The sequence below is a fragment of the Coffea arabica genome, chromosome 11e, assembly GCF_036785885.1.
Source record: "Coffea arabica cultivar ET-39 chromosome 11e, Coffea Arabica ET-39 HiFi, whole genome shotgun sequence".
Taxonomy (NCBI): Eukaryota; Viridiplantae; Streptophyta; class Magnoliopsida; order Gentianales; family Rubiaceae; genus Coffea; species Coffea arabica.
The window spans coordinates 16,408,892-16,425,683 of NC_092331.1; the positions used below are offsets into that span (position 1 = coordinate 16,408,892).

The following is a 16,792-nucleotide window of genomic DNA, read 5'->3' on the forward strand; positions in this document are numbered from 1 at the left end:
GGAAATAAATATAATCAATTCGATCTCACAATTTTAGATGAACCAAATCCTCCATTGTTTCTTGACTAGAATGACACTTTTAGTTCACTTCCAAGGAAAGAGTCACATGCAAAATAATTGGATCAATTGCTGAGACCATTCATTATAAAAAACAAATGAAATAAAAATATTGAAGGAAAAAGGAGAGCAAGACGTTTCTGTTGTTTCTTGCTAAGAAGAAAAAGACAGCGTACTACTGGTCTCTCAGCTGCAGAAAGGAATAATAAAAGAAACGACAAATTCTTCTTTGTTTTTTTTTTGGATAACCCAAAACATGCCCCGACTCGAACCCTTTGGACCCGAGCTGGCACACCAAATCGGAGGAAAACGTTGCAGCCCCACACAACATTTTTTTCAGGTGAGTCATAGGGTGATTCTCGGGTGAGTCATAAGGTGTTCTAGAGAGCAATTTCGATCCCAAAGAACCACTGCTATCATTGGATCAACCCCTTGGGGGTGCTTCTCTATTTTCTTTCCTACTACTAGTCAACTACTACTACTTAGCGAAATCAAATTGTAATTGTAGACAATGGAATTTTAATTAATCCTTAAAATTACCATTGGTCTATAAGTTATTTTTATGACTCATTTTTATCTAATTGGAAATTGCCATATATCATGTACACTAGGAAAATTGGTTACGTGTCAAGTTGAGGTGTTCCAATCAATTGAAATTGCTGAGATGTCTCCATCAACCAAATCATATCATATCGCATGTCTATATGACTTGGCAAAAATTTGGATAGATATCTAAATATTTATTTCTTATTAAAGAGACAATATTTAGAGTTGTTTAATCCACATATATTTCTTATATACTGCAATAGTTTGTCCAATCAAATGACACCACGTCACGTGTCTCTACAAGTTTGACCAATCAAAGAATTACTTATTACCTTATTGGTATTATCTTTTTATTAGTAAATACAAAATGAAGAGGTAATATTTAAGTTGTCACAGTCCTAATATGACTGCATGTCTTGTCAGACAAGTAGAGTAGTATACATGTTTTCAACATCTACCTTATACTGTAGCTATGAATTGGGGTTTCTCTCCCAAATTAAGGGACATCAAAAAAAGCACCTCATACGCTCAAGTATCGAAGCTCCAAGCTACAAAAAGTCTGGATCATCAAACTCTTCAAGTCTTCCATATATCAAGACTTGAGATTTCAGATATTTTCTAAGTTCTTCAAATCTTTCATATCAAGATTTGAAAGAATTAGTGGTGGATCCAAGAACAAATTACGAAGCCCTTGGATTAGCATTTGAAGGGAAGAATCGAAGGAAACTCTCTACAAACTCGAGAAAATTTCAAAGACTGTACTCACATAATTTCCTAAATTTATATATTGCATATTTGTCATTTTGCAGACTTGAAATTTTATCGCATACAGTAACAAATCAAATCTTATCCGAAAAAATGAAACGTCTTAGTAGACAAAATAGACTAGCATCATAGTAGAAATAAAATACTATCCAACGTTCGACTCTTGCAACTTCAACTCACAGTTGGAAATCACATGCCACTAATTAGCATAAGAGTCCAGTGAAAATGACGTCTTTAATCCCTTTTTGCTCCAAATCCTTACAACCAACACCAATTATCAAATATAAGTAGAATTCTTCAATTAATACAATATTTGATAAAATAAAAGAGGAAAACAATCATAAAATTAATGACAAAAATGAAACCTATCATAAGTGTTCAGCTGTATCAAAGTTGGAATTATCTTTTTTTTCCCGATAAATAGTTCGTTTGCAAAAATAAAAATACATATTACGAAAAAGATGATACAACATATCTGAATCACAATATGGTAATATTTCTTTAATAAGTGATTTTACTAGAAAAAAATTCAAATTTTTTTACCGCTCAATTTAGGAAAGAAACCATGAAACCTACAAATTTGGTCACCAAAATTTTGGCTTCCACTAGAAGCAATGTTGGGTTTGATAATCGAGTTTTTCCCCTCGAAAGATGCACTTTTAAAAAGAAAAAAAAATCACAGAGATACCTACAAGCAGTCCCATCTCTCTCACTTTTTCTTTCTTATCCCTATCACTTTGAATCTGTGGTGTCCTTCACCAATAAGTTTAGAATTTTTTACTAATATTGTTGAATTTTTCTACTAGTAGTTGGAACAGGAGTTTCCTTCAGATCATGCTAATTAATTTTTTCTAAATCTGAATAGTACTGGAATCTAGAGTTTTTTCTTCCACCCACTTCAATCAAAAGACGAAGATTGATACATCATGTAAGTTTTCTTCTTGTGCCCTATCATTTATTTTAATAATCTATTTTTGTAAAACCCACGATTTTTGGCTCAATTTTTATTTTTGCCAATTAACTAAATGGATATTTACCATGACTAAAAGTAAAAATAATTGTAGGATAGGTTAAAGGATTAATTGGGGGATAGAAATGAGATAAGATAGGGTAAAAGTTCATAACCATTAAAACTAGCTCTTATCTAACCCATCTACTAGTAGGTGATTATTAGGGTTTGGCGCACTTATAAAAAAAAAAATAATATCATTCCTTCCTTTTATTGTCTGCGTCCCCTTAGGGTGAGAACCGTCAGAGAATAGAGAACGAGAAGAAGGCGTCGCTGTCAATCAGTCAGACAACTAGGCTCCTAAATCTGTAAGTCCCAAATTTACGTGAGAACTTCTCGTTTAAATTCTATTAGTCGCATTAATTATTCTAAAGATTTTACAGATATGTATTATGTTATATACATATATATATATATATATATATATATATATATATACATAGGTATATATGCTTGTATGAGAAATTCAGAAAGGTTGGTATTTGGATTGATGGGAATAGTGTGTAAATCTTAGCTATGGGTTAGAATAAATTTTAAATCTTCTTGCTGTTGAAAAAAAAAAGGAAGAGAGGAAGCAGTGGCGGTCGCTGCTGCGCACCATTGCTGAAGCTTTGACTTCAGCAACGCAAAAAAAAAAAAAAAAAAAAAAAAGGCCAAAGGTCACTAGTTGGCGACCTTGGCCAAGAAGGAAGGTTGGCCAAATGGCCAACCAAAGGAAAGGAAAAAAAAAAAAAAAAAAACAAAGCAAAGAAGGGTCATCAGACCCTCACCTTTCACTAGCCAAAAAGGTCGGCCAAAGACAAAAGAAGAAGAAGAGGAAAAAAAAGGGATAATTATGAATAATAATAACAATAAGAAATCGTAATAATAATAATAGAATTTTGAAAAAAAAAATGGGAAGTATATTTGGGCCAAAATATAGTATGAGTTTAATGAATGTCCAATTAGGTATAAACAATCCACCTTTTATGGACTAATATAGGAACTAAATATCAAGACCCAACCTAAAACAAGTGTGGATTTAGTCATTCAGGCTTTATTTAATTGGGTCTAAGATATTTAAGTGAAAATCTAAGATATTTTAAGCTATCACTATTTGGTTAAGTTATACAATATAAGATAGGTTTTAGATTTCTTTTAAATGTTTAAAATAATAAGAATAATAGCAACAATATATATATAGACGAAGTAAATTGAAGATATAAATGAAAATAAACTGAAAATATAGATACAAGTGCAATATAGATATGGATGAAATAAATTAAGGATATGAACGAAAAGGAAAAAAAATATAAACACAAGTAGAATAAACTAAGGCAATAATTATAATAATAAGTCAATATATATATATATATATGTACATGTATACATAAATAATAATAACACCTACACACGCATACAAGTGAAAATAAATGAAAAGATAATAGCAACTAATCAACAAATATATATAAGTGGTAATAAAATAAAGTAGTGACTACAAGGACAATAATAATAATAATGAATAATTATAAATATGTATAGTAAGATAATAGTCAAGATAATAAATATGATTATGAATAATTATTTTCTTTTAAATCAGGAAACTTTACAAAAAAGAGAACTTTCCAAATTAAGAAACGTTCTAAAAATAGAAACTTTCCAATTTAGGAAACTTTCTAAAAATAGAAATCATTCAATTTAGGAAAAGGCTACTAGGGTTCATATAATGGTTTAGACATGAATCTTCGACTCGTTTAGAGTTTGTATATTTATGCATCTATAGGAAATATCAACTAATTAGGAAGCTTGTGCATTTGATAGGTACAATACAAGTTTAAAAGACCTAAGGTAGCCCAACTCAAGCTGTTAGACAAAGGTAGGTGGTACTTACCCTTCTGAGATTTCAAAGGTGCAAAATGAATTTTTTTGTTGTCAATCCTGTTTCGTTTTGTTGACTCAAAATGAAATTGATTAAATGCTTTACTTGGATATTTATGAAAGTTATATTTTTACTATATAAAAATGGACCATGTGACTTATTTAAAATGTTTTGATATTTTATTATATACCAAACGAGCTGAATCTTTTATGAAATCAAAGATCTATCTATATGACATGTGGAATGAATTTTTGACAAGTAAAGCACAAAACAGTCATGGAATAGACGATAGGGGCTATAGTCCTGTCTAGTTGTCATGGTAGCCTGGTATAAAGTCCGGCTAATTGACAAGGTCATGGTAGCCTGATATTGATGGTAGCCTGGTATAGAGTCCGGCCGATTGACAAAGTCAAGGTAGCCTGATATAAAGTATAAAGTCCGGCCAATTGACAAGGTCATGATAGCCTAGTATAAAGTCTGACCGATTGATCCATGTATGAAATGAGGCCAATTGATAGTCGCGAAATCTATTGATCGCCCACCTAGAGATTTAATCTCTAAGTTGAGTACTCAGTAGCCAGTCATTACATGCACTTGTTATGAGCTGATATGGAATGATTTATGAACTGATCTGAAATGAGACTTATGAACCGATATGAATTGATTTATGAATGGATATGAAGAGACTTGTGAATTGAGACGAAATGATTTATGACTTTATGATTTTTCATGTATATTTATCAATACGATGCTTTTAAATTACTTGCCACTCGTTACTACTGATTGTTTTATAAACGACGTTACTTTCAAAATTATGAATGCGATGGATGCGCAAATGATTTGATTTGTATCTATATATGTATTTATAAAGTTACGAGTACATGGTCCAACAGAGGGATAGATATTATCTACTGAGCGTTTTGTCGCTCAACCCACTTTTTACCATTCTTGCAGATTTTGAAGAGTATAAGTTGGTTACGTAGAAGACCCTGAGGATGATGACTTTTATTAGTTTTAAATGAATAGAAGTTGGCAGGCTAGCTACTTCTAGCTGTTAGTTTATTTATATCCATTTTCTGTTGTTTCAATCCGGGAATAATTGTACGAACTTATTGGATGTTCGTAGACTACCTTAGATAGACATTTGTACCGCATTTTATTTAATTATATTATTTCGTATTTTTGAAGTTTAGACTAGTTAAATATTGCCTTGTATTCTTGAGCGGGATTTGAGAATACTGCGGATGCCACATGACGGGCACGTGCGGGCTCGGGGCATGACAATTTTTGTATTCCTTTGACTTTGTGTAAGATCTACGGAATTACTTTTTCACAAAGAAGAAGGTTTGGCTTTAGGGATTAGAAGTATACACTTGTTGAACTCTAGACCTAAGTTTTGCGACATACATGCTGTCTACTTTCTCAAATTTCTGGGATTTACTTATAGATAATTTGGAATGGGTCTTGAACGATTAAAAAGCCCTATAACAGAGCTTTAAAATGATATATGGTTGGTCCAAATCCAAATTCAATTGATTAAGAAAATAAAAATTTTCAGAAATTGACCAGTTTCCATTGTTTTGGCCATATCTCACTGTGTATTTATGGTGTTTGATTAAAATGGTTGGTCATTTACCCCATTCGGATCTAGAATGAGTGTGATATGAACATTTGAAGTTGGCCCTTTATACTGTGGCAAGACCAAAGTACTTAGAAAATCTAAGTGAGGAATTTTATTTGTTTGTTCCAAGGTTCAGGTAATTTTGTGAAGTTTCCTATCTCACTTTTATGACTTTTCATTTTCATTCATCGTTTTCCTTTCATTTATTTTTCTGAGACGCTGCATAGAATCAGAGTTGATGAAAATATTGTGGCTTTTCTTTGCGAAGATGGTTAAATTATTACTTCAGTCTGGTTTTTTTATGGCTGTAAACTCTTTTACAGTGTGAAAGTTATGACTTATTTGTGATAATTTCATATATGACATTTAGTGTCAATGGTGTAATTGTGTAATTTGTGTATTGTATTAGTCGCAAGTTTATTTGATAAACGGTGTGATCCAACAGTCAAGTATTTAAAAAAAAAAAAAGTTCCATTTTACTTTTTGGCTTGATGTACTAGCAATGGCAAAAAGTGATCCAAGCCTTTGTTCAGCCATTAAGTTGAACAACTAGTTATCTTAGTCTTAGTTGAAAGATCTCCCATGAAATAGTTATAATTTTATGATTTTTTTTTATTAGAAACTCTTGTATTTCTAGCTTGAACGCTTCGGTATTTCAGCACGACGGTGGTATCAGAATATGCTTTAGTTAGGAGATCATCAAAAGGCAAAGGTTAAATTGAATACTCTATTTAATCCTGTAATTATAAGTGTAAATTGTTTTTACATGAGTTCTCATTTCTACTTCATTGTTTTCCTAAGGCTATCTACATATTCAAAAAAGATGAAGTTGTACAGTAAATTCATTTGCAAGAGAGTGCTGTTAGAATCTTGAGATCCATGGCCACGGTAATCTCTTAATTAGTCATACTATCAGCTTATTTTCTTGAATTTCTAATACTCATTGTCAGCTTACTTTCCATCCAGCCACAAATTTTTTGAAATTACAGCTTTACCCTTACCTTTCTTGTTCATATGCTTTAACTAAACACAAGAAAGTTGTTAAAACAAAGATTTTTAATTTTCTCCCAAAACAAAGAAAAAAAATAAAGCTTAATTCTTAGATTTTTAAATCAGTGGTTTTATTATAGATTTTTTTATTCTTAGCTGTCAAAATAAATTGGTATGCACGTGCATCTGTTCCTACAATAAAATGGATTAAAACAAAATGAGGTATGTTTAATTGTATATTTATCAAATCCTTTAATCCTATGAAATCCCAACTTGTATATACTTAACTATTAAATAATAAATTTGAAATTGAAGTTTAATACAGAAATAAAGTATTCTGAATTTACTTTTGAAAACACTAGCGCTTAATTTTAAAAAGTGAAAAATAAAGGTGATGAATAGCCAACTTTTATGGAGATGTCATCAATTTTTGGTAAGTATAAATTTATCTTTTAATCCTATGAAATCCCAACTTGTATATACTTAAATATTAGATAATAAATTTAAAATTGAAAGTTAATATAGATAAAAGTATTGTGAATTTACTGTTGACAACGCAAGCACTTAATTTTAAAAAATGAAAAACAAAGGTGATGGATAGCCAACTTTTATGGCTATACATCCAATTAGATGTCATCAATTTTTGGTAAGCACAAATTTGAAGAAGAGAAAACTAGCCCTACCCTCTTTCTTAGTTTTTGGAAATATTTACTTATGTCACTATAAGGGCATTTTGGGACATTGAAGTCAATTTATTACCAAATATATTAATTTTCTTCCCTTAATTAACAATAAGAGAAGTTTTTGATATTATCTAACAAATAAGAGGCAGGTCCCCGCTATTCTAGAATCAAGAGGAGACGTTTTTGACTTGGCAAAAGCTAGTGGGAAAGTTAGTGTAATTTACCCTAAGTTTTCCTACTTCTAGCTCTAGATCATTCTGGTTTAATTTGTTGCTCTATCTTGGATATAGTTCAGTAGTTCATAACTCATCTACATATCCTTTATAAGCCTCTATTGGGTCTTTTGGACACTTTCACTCCAACTATGGACATAGAATGCAGGTGGATGAGGTGTTGGCATGGTTTGAGAAGGGCTGTTGAGCACGATGAGAACTACCCAGGCCATGTTAGGCCTTTCCTCTGCGTCATCTTGAGCACAGAGGAAGCCAATATAGATGCTCTGAATGATGACTTCATTCAGATGACTTCATCTTTTGCAGAAAAGTCTGCTATTCTAGGATCCACTATTGCTTCCAAGCATGGTTCACAATTGGGTTGCGGTTGAAGTCTTGGTTGTCACTGTTCCACATCGGTCACGGTACAAATTATCATATAAATTATTCACAATTATTGACAATAAAGTCATATAATGTGATTTTAGAATTTATTTATTTGTTTTGTTTATATATATATAGACACATACACATATATCGTTGACTTGCCTTAGAGCAAGTATATATATTTTTGCTAGTTTACCATGATAAGTAAAAGGCCACATTGGTTAAGGCCTTAGGACCAAATCCTACATTTGTATTATTACGTTAACGGTGCACTTGCAATTCACGTAATCATTCGATTAACTCACAATTTTCCGTAAAACTCAAAAGTCCTATATTGTCACTTGCAAAAGGCCTTAGGACTAAATGGTTAATGGTAATTGATTACAAGATTAGGGACCACACTCACTAGAAAAGCAAAGAGAATAGACTAAAATGATTATTTTTCTTTTAAGGTCTTCAAATACATGTTTAGTTAAGGGTGAATAACCATTTGTTATTTGGCTTTTTTTTTTCTTAAATCACAATTAGTCCCTTTAACTTTTGTTTTTAGTCAATTCAATTATTTTAGTTAAAATTTAGCCAAATAGGAAAATTTCTAACACCAACAGAGGGGTAAGTGGGGAAACCGGGCAGCATCCTTCAATATAATTGAACCATCCTGTGAGGACCCGTAAATTTTCCTTATTTTTATATTATTTTATTTTATTTTCTCGTATGCATTTCTTCATTATACCTTATTATATTGATTTTTTCAGACATTTTATAAGTGAATAGAGTTTTTAAAACATTTTTCTGATATAAGTTAGTTCATATTAAGTTTGGAGTGTATAGTGGACGTGGGACCCGCTAGTGCGTTAAGTGAGAGAAATTCGGCCAATTAGGTTAAGTTTTGTATACAGGGATTAATTTACTAGGTGTTAAAAGATAACTAGAGGTTACTTAGTTGGATTAATCTTGGAGAGACAAAAGGATATGTTTTAACTCAAAAGGTGCTAGGTGTCGCGACGTGGTTGGTTCTTGGATTTTGACCACTATTCACTAACTTTACTAAAACCAAAATTGGCCACAAATCATCTTCATTCTTTGAGCATCTTGGCCGAGCTTCACAAGAAAAAAAAAGAAAGAAAGCCTTCACTTATTCCTTCCATTCCTTGTTTTGATCTTGTAAACCAACCGTTAAAACTTTGATTTGCTCCATTAAAACCCTTCTCTTGGTAGGATTAAGAAGAGTGATGGAGTCGTTTGAGAAGAAAAGGTGTTAAGTTGCAATCTTTTGAGTTGTAAGGGTTTCTGGGTGATTAAAGCCACTTTGGGTAAAAACTTTTGAAGTATCTGTACTGGAATCGATGAGTGTACCACTCCCCTAATTTGTTGCTTAACTTGGTTTCTGCACCTACAATCTATGATTTGAATGATTGTTTCATCTGTTTATTCTGTTGGAGACGAGGGTGTACTTTATCACACTCGTTCTCTTGTCTGTCTGTATGCCTATTTACTGTGTACAAACTGTTATCTGTATCTGAGTTTGTTCGGACGTCGTTTGGAGGCTGGTATCCAACGACCTTTCTGTGACCTCTGAGCTCAACACCTGTGGCTAGTTACTCGAGTCGGGCCGGCAAGGGCCTGGTCGATTAGATAACGAACCACGGTAGTCTGTTCTGGGAATCTTTGGGTATTGAGACTCTTGATTCCGGTATACTCAAGTATTACCATTACTGTTCCTGTTCGGCGTTCGGGCCTGGTAGGGGTATGTTTGGTGGACGGAAATATGTGTAAAGTGGGGTCAACGGATATGTTGGTTCTATTTACGTTGACGGAGAGTCAACGGGTTCGGATCAAGTACTGCAACTAGAAATCTGGCTCCTGAGAGCCACTTGTATCCTTTCCCTTTGAATCACTGTGTATAACTGCTTTCCTTTATATCTGGTATATATATCTGTTTGGTTAAACGTGAAAGGCCATGATTTTACCCCTATATGTTTGGTACCTCATTGAGCGAAAGCTCACCCCTTTCTGTTACCTTTGTTCTCCTTACAGGGGACAAACTTGGAAATCACGGTTTTGGAAGAAAAGGGTCAAGCTAGTATATATGTCATGTTGCTAAGTTTTTTTTGAAAACGAAGCCCTAATTGTATTTTGTGTAGTATGAATATCTCGGATTGCACTGTATGTTAATTTGTTTAAGACTCCAATGTAAATATCTATATAAGTGTTTAACCTTGTCTATTAAATGTATTCCGTTGAGACTATGATTTTATGGTTTGGTAAGCATATTTTCACCTTAGTAGTTTCCGATTGTTCGTTTTCTTTGGGTCCTATCGCGCGTACTATATTGGGTTTGTGTGAATCGACTCCGTAGTCCTGGCGAGAGTTGGGCAGGCGGTTCGCTGAACCCTTTGGTTCGCCTTAGGGTGAGGTAGGGCTGTCACACATCCTCACTATTTCTTCTATACTTTGGCCATTTTCAATGAATGACGAGTATAAAGGGATTAGGGACACAAGCAATTAATCATTAGTCCAATGAGTTCAATTTGAATTAATTGCGACATGTGGCAGTGGAAAGATCAAATGTGCACACAAAAAGTAGAAAACGTGTGTGTGTGCGCGTGCGTGTTTTTTTTTTTTTTTTCCCTCCTTTAGCCTTATGTACGGAAGAATGAACTAGGCAGTTGCTTCTCGCGTGTGATGCGGGGTGCCCATATGCGATCAAGATTGTTTCTACAATGTTATATTTCAATTTGATAGACAACATAAAAAAAATCTGTGGAAAACTGTGTTAAAGTTTTCTGAAGATTAGTATTATTATGTGTACTAATATTTAGATTTTGTCACCAGGTATCTAGGGTTTTTTTTTGTGGTGGATTTGTTTGTTCTGTAAACACGCATATGTTTTAATTAGTGCTTTGCTGCCAATTTTATGCTATTGATGTGTATCTTTTTTTATTTCTTTAGCTTATGTATAGTTTTTAGAATGAATTATAGTTTTGGTGCCCAATGTTTGGCTTGTGTGCCAAATTGGTCCCTAATGTTTCGGTCAAAGCAAATCTATTTCCCAAGGTTTGTGATTTTAGGCAAATTTAAAATAACTAACAAAAATGGAACAATAACTAATGGTCAATATCAAATTGCCATTAGTCAACAACTTTAACTTTGCATTTTTGGTCTCCATTATTTTGATTTTGAATCATTATATTTTCCTAATTTTTAAATAGTGACATTAAGAGTTTTAACATAAATTGAAATGCAAATAAAAATGAAACAACATTAAATGGATAATAAGAATTCTAGTTAAATTTCTTTTTCTTTTTTTATTTCATTTATTCATGATAATAATATATCATATATTTCTTTTCTTTTGCACAGTTAGTCTCAAATTTGATATAATGTATGTATATTATTGTTTCTCATTATTAAATAAAACACTTTATATTGACACAACATGATCATAGCCTAGATAACACATCTTTGTTAAATAAGTTATAATTGTATGATAGCAGACCACTAATAAATAAAAACATAAAGTAGTGGAAGAAAAGGAGAACTCTAGTCGTATAATCTAAATTTATTGTAGTTATTACTACAAAAATTGTTGTATGTGTTGTGTACGTAAGTTTCAAATTCTTGTAATATGCCATTGTACTTGTAAAAATTAGTAAAAGTAAGTGTCAATGTAAAGTAATTTTAGGAACTTTTAAGAAAACTATCTTTTATTTTTTGTTATCTTATTAAAAATTAACATTCCAATATTGTAGTTTTAAAGCATTTAAATTATCTTTAAACAACCTAAATATTTATTTTAGGTTGTTTGTGGAATCCAAATATAGGGTTTTAATAATAATTGATTAGTGCAAGGTCACATAATTAAAGAAATAAAATTATCTTTCAAATATTTATGTGGGAGAGAAGTAATAAATAACTCACAATATTACTATATTTCAAAACAGTGGAAAAAAGCCACACTACAATAAAACCTTATAGATTTTTCTAGACTCTCTTAAGAAAATATTTTAAATTAATGTTGTATTTATAACCTGCTAGACTTGCTGGGTAAGAAACCACTTACATTAACAATTACCATATAAAACATGTACTTTTAACTGACGCAACTACTAAAAACCTGATTCCGATAAAACTAGTAAATAAATAAATAGAAACTTCTAGACTTGGTTTATTTTTTCAATATTGCCTCAAACGAAGTTCTCCATTGATTCAGATCCAACATCATCTCAATCAACAATCTCCATTGAAAATTCAATTGTAGAAAAGATGATATACAACTCTAATTTGTTGCCTATCATCAATTTTATCTTTACGCGTGATAGTGGATGCACATTTTGCAAATAATTTCTTAACAATTTCTTCTCGATTAATTCAATCATACTAACACATTCATTACCAAAGTCATCATAAGTGTTCAAGAATATAAAATCACAGGTTGCTTTCTTGCCAAAATTATCATCAACATATAATTCAAAATATCAACTATCATAATCATCCAAAAATTTCATACCATGAATTAAGATTCTTCTAGAAAAAATATGACAGCCCCACCTCCCCCTAGGGCGTACCCAAGGATTTGGTGGACCGTTTGCCTAAGTCTCGCCAGGACTCAGTCACGTATAATGAAAATTCACAAATAAAACCCTCAATAAAAAAAATTAACTACAACCTTTAACATATATACTCATGGATCTCCAACATTCACACGATCTGTAAATACAACCAAAGAATCACACTTACAAAAAAATCAAACCAAACAAGCTGGCTAAACATCTATGGTGCACTTGTGACGACCCCACCTCCCCCTAAGGCGAACCAAAGGGTTCGGCGGACCACCTGCCCAACTCTCGCTGGGACTCATTACAATCTTCAAGTAAATTACAAATTAAACTCCAATATCACATGAAATACTCCACTAAAACAATCATGTACTCTAAAATATAAAAGAACGATTCATGCTTATATATTACATCCAAGATTTTCAATGTACTTTTACAATACCGAAAGTCCAAAATAATCATAAGTTTTACACTATGGAGTCCCATAATTAAAGATAACGACTAGTTCTACGCAAAGGGGGTCACTAATTAAGCCTTAGAACTTCCACTTCCAAACCTGTTAAGGAAAACAAATTGGGGTGAGCTAACGCTCAGTGAGGCCAAGGGAAAAATATGCAAGCATGCGAGCAAAGACACAATATAAAGCAATAACTTGAGTAACAAGTAACTTCGAAACATTAAGCAGGTAGGGAGTTTAATCACAATAAAAGGATACGGCAGCTCTCAAAAGCTAATCCACGCGCGATCCAAGCTCAGGTAGTTGACTCTCCGTCAACTTTCACAGTTATCCATGTAGAACTCCACTTACTACCTCCAGCCACCATGACACCCTCTTGGATCTATAACCAAACAAGCATGTAGGTGGTATCACTTAACAAGTATACCTAGCAAGACCCCTTATTTGGATCAAGCTATAACACTTCCCAAGGTTCACCAAGTTTCTCGACCAAGCCCTTGCCAGCTCGAGTTACAAAGGTAGCCAATGGGTTGGGGCGTCACCCCCTCCCATTCACTTTTAGGTCGATGAGACGAAGCTCCAATCGACAAGATTTGGTCATGGCATTGAGACGGGATGAGCGGTACCTCTTACCCTAAAAGGGCATGATACATTCTGCCGCTCAATGCTCACGAAAAACACTTTCATTTGCATTCACATGTAACACGTATCACTTATCAAGAAAGCAATTTCATGAAAGAGAGGACAAGGGCGATAAAGTACGCCCTAGCCTCATTAACTAGCAAGTACGAGAAACATTTCATTTAAACACTTAACATGCACTTGATACTTACCAAAAGTCGTGAGAGAGAGAAAAAAATGAGGCGGCTAAACGAGTTCTTCGGAGTTCTCGTATTCACCTGAGACATGTATAATCACGATCATTCACGTGCATATTCAAGGCCAAGCAAAAATATCAAGTCATTTTCATGTTTATTGTAAAAATCAGGAAACTGGAGGTTTATGGCAGAAACATTTAGAAAATCGTAACTTAATATTTACAAGTCCAAAATTTGCATGGTTGATAACGTTGGAAACCTAATTGAAAGGGCTACAACTTTGTAGAAGACACATTGATGAGATTCGATACGGATTTTGCCAGTTTTTTCGTCAACAGACTGCTGCAGTAAAATGCAGGGCAGGGAAAATTCTGTTTTTCCAGCGGACGTGGAAAAATCACCAAAAATCACAGAAAATGAGTTAGCCCCTGAAATTTACATGGATTGTAGCCCTATGTGTCTAGTTTCAAACCAAACAAACAGGACTCGATTTGGAGTGGTATACACCAAAAGATAACCTTTTTCCCGAAACTGGTCTGATGTTCCAGAAAGCAAATTTCCAGTTTTCACTTTAACAAGTTCACTCCTTTCTTTTCCTTTGAAGAGCTAATCGGTTTAATCAACCCAAATACACTTAAAATCCATTATTTTGGCAAAACTTTAACTCAAATAAAAGCTCCAAAAATCTGAAATTTCGTCCCAAAATTTCAGCCAACATGAAAGATTCAAAACAGAAACTTTTCCTCTTACTATACTTAAACACACACAAGTTCATCCATCCAAATTAAGGAATACCTTGCCATAATTAACAAGCCAAACATGTAATAAAACAAGATTTATTACATATATACATCCAATCACATATCAAACATCCAATATCGAAATATGAAGACCTAGATCAAGTGCGATAAGGTACACCCTCGTCTAAGTCTCATTTAATCACACTTAATCATATAAGGCAACTAATAAAATAAATCCCAATTGCTCAAATCAAACACATGTCCTTAGGTGAGTGCGATAAAGTATACATTCACCTTATAAAGAGAATACAGTTCACAAATCCATTTAGCAAACCCTTTTTGTAACGGCAAATACATTTAAATAAACAAAGGGGCACATTTAACTAAAATACTTGAGGAAAGATTTTAACAAATAAGGAACACTCACCAATCACCGCTCATGATCCCCATTCACCATGATTGATTATTGTCCAAATCCAATTCCTAAAACACAAAGTTCAATATCACATATCACTGTCACCTTTTAGCAATTTAAGTACAACTCGAGCTAAACTTATCAGATTGAAACAAACAATATATCGTTTCGAAGCTAAGACATAACTCTACAATTCTCATGAAGACATCTTAACTCAGTTCCCACCCTAACCTAGCCAAATTTATCCAAACAGCCCCCAGATTTTCCAGTTCGAAACTCACTGTGAAATTCAACTAGCAGTCCTGATTCATTCAATCATATCTCAGCACACGCAACTCCGATTCAGGTAATTCCAAAACCATTTGAAATCTAAGATATAAGGCTATAATTCTTAAGGGGGCATCAAAAACTAATTCATTCATCTTCCCAGCCAAACGAAGCAATTACAGAGGCAGATTATCATGTCTGACAAAAACAGGGCAGCAGGGGTAAAATAGTCATTTCACAAGGTACTCTATTCCGATTGAGCTGAAAATCTACAGGCATAATCTACACTCAATTCTCTACAACTTCCATGTTTTGTTCTAAGGCTAATTCATCCTCCATCATACCCGAATATTCAAGCCAATTTCAGACAAGAAATCTGGAACAGTAATCAAAACTGCCAAATTCATTCAATCAATTTCAACCCACGAATTTCCAGCTATGAAATCAGTTGCTACCTTAGTAACTCCAACTTCTAGTTACTACTACAAACTGTACCATAAAAATTGAGAGTTAGGAAGTCAGGTTACCTTTCAATCTTCAAGAAACAAAGCTGGACAGAGATGATGAAGACAGCTAGCAGTCAATCGTTCCTTCTCCTTGCTTTCACACATAATTGGAGGGCTAAATGGTTGATTGAATTCCCAGATTTCCTCTTGCTTTTCTCCCTTTTCCTCTCTATTTTCTCTCGCTTTCTCACGGCTCTCTCACGGCTCTCTCTCTCTCCCCTTTTTCTTGTCCAGCTTGTCCGACTTCCCCTCCCCTCTCTTTCTTTTATTTTGTTTACTTTGCTTAACTAGGAAGGCTTGATATATTTTAGAGTAGAGTCAAAGTCTTATTTTTCTTTCTTTTCTTTTGGTCCCTTTTTTTTTTCTTGCTCTCACCCGGCTCTCCTCCTCTTTGTCTCTTGTTGTTTTTGGTCTTGTCTTGGTTAATATAACTTAGTCAAAGTGCCAAATTAAATCCAAGTTTTGCTTTTGTCTCTTGGTCAATTTTGTCAAGCTTCAACTTCCAACCACAATTAAATCAAAAATTAAATTTTTGGGCCCTCACATCCTCTCCTCCTTAAAAGAATTTCGTTCTCGAAATTCATACGTGAGCTAGAAAACATTTCAAAGTATCTCCTTCGAACCTCTTCTTCGATTTGCCCAAGTAACTTCCTCAAAACACATATCTAATTTTTGAAACTTAAACCCGATAAAATTTTCATTAAAGGGGATCCATGTATTCCTCAACTCTTTTACTTTTCAATCCAGAAGCTTCACAAGTTCCTCCTTATCGATTGAAGATTCATCAATTCTTACGTCCTCCAGTTGGGGTATATGGGATGGATCGAGATGATGCATCTTAGGGAATGATACATGAAATATCTTAGGGGTGTGAGATAAACTTAACGGCAATTTCATCTTAC

The 16,792-nt window shown here is 33.4% G+C and overlaps 2 long non-coding RNA genes across 3 annotated transcripts; one reads left to right on the forward strand and one right to left on the reverse strand.

Moving 5' to 3' along the window:
• Positions 1 to 2,398: 2,398 nt before the first annotated feature.
• Positions 2,399 to 5,422, forward strand: LOC140021448 (uncharacterized). The gene is made up of 3 exons (XR_011825185.1): positions 2,399 to 2,685; positions 4,178 to 4,232; positions 5,190 to 5,422. It is a non-coding gene; the product is annotated as an uncharacterized lncRNA (long non-coding RNA).
• Positions 5,423 to 13,069: 7,647 nt separating this feature from the next.
• Positions 13,070 to 16,145, reverse strand: LOC140021791 (uncharacterized). Of its 2 annotated transcripts, none has more exons than XR_011825773.1 (4): positions 15,912 to 16,145; positions 15,130 to 15,185; positions 13,978 to 14,043; positions 13,070 to 13,243 (listed from the first exon to the last, which is right to left on the reverse strand). It is a non-coding gene; the product is annotated as an uncharacterized lncRNA (long non-coding RNA). The 2 variants fall into 2 exon arrangements; XR_011825774.1 differs by having other exon boundaries at positions 13,070 to 13,526.
• Between the last annotated feature and the right edge of the window lie 647 nt (positions 16,146 to 16,792).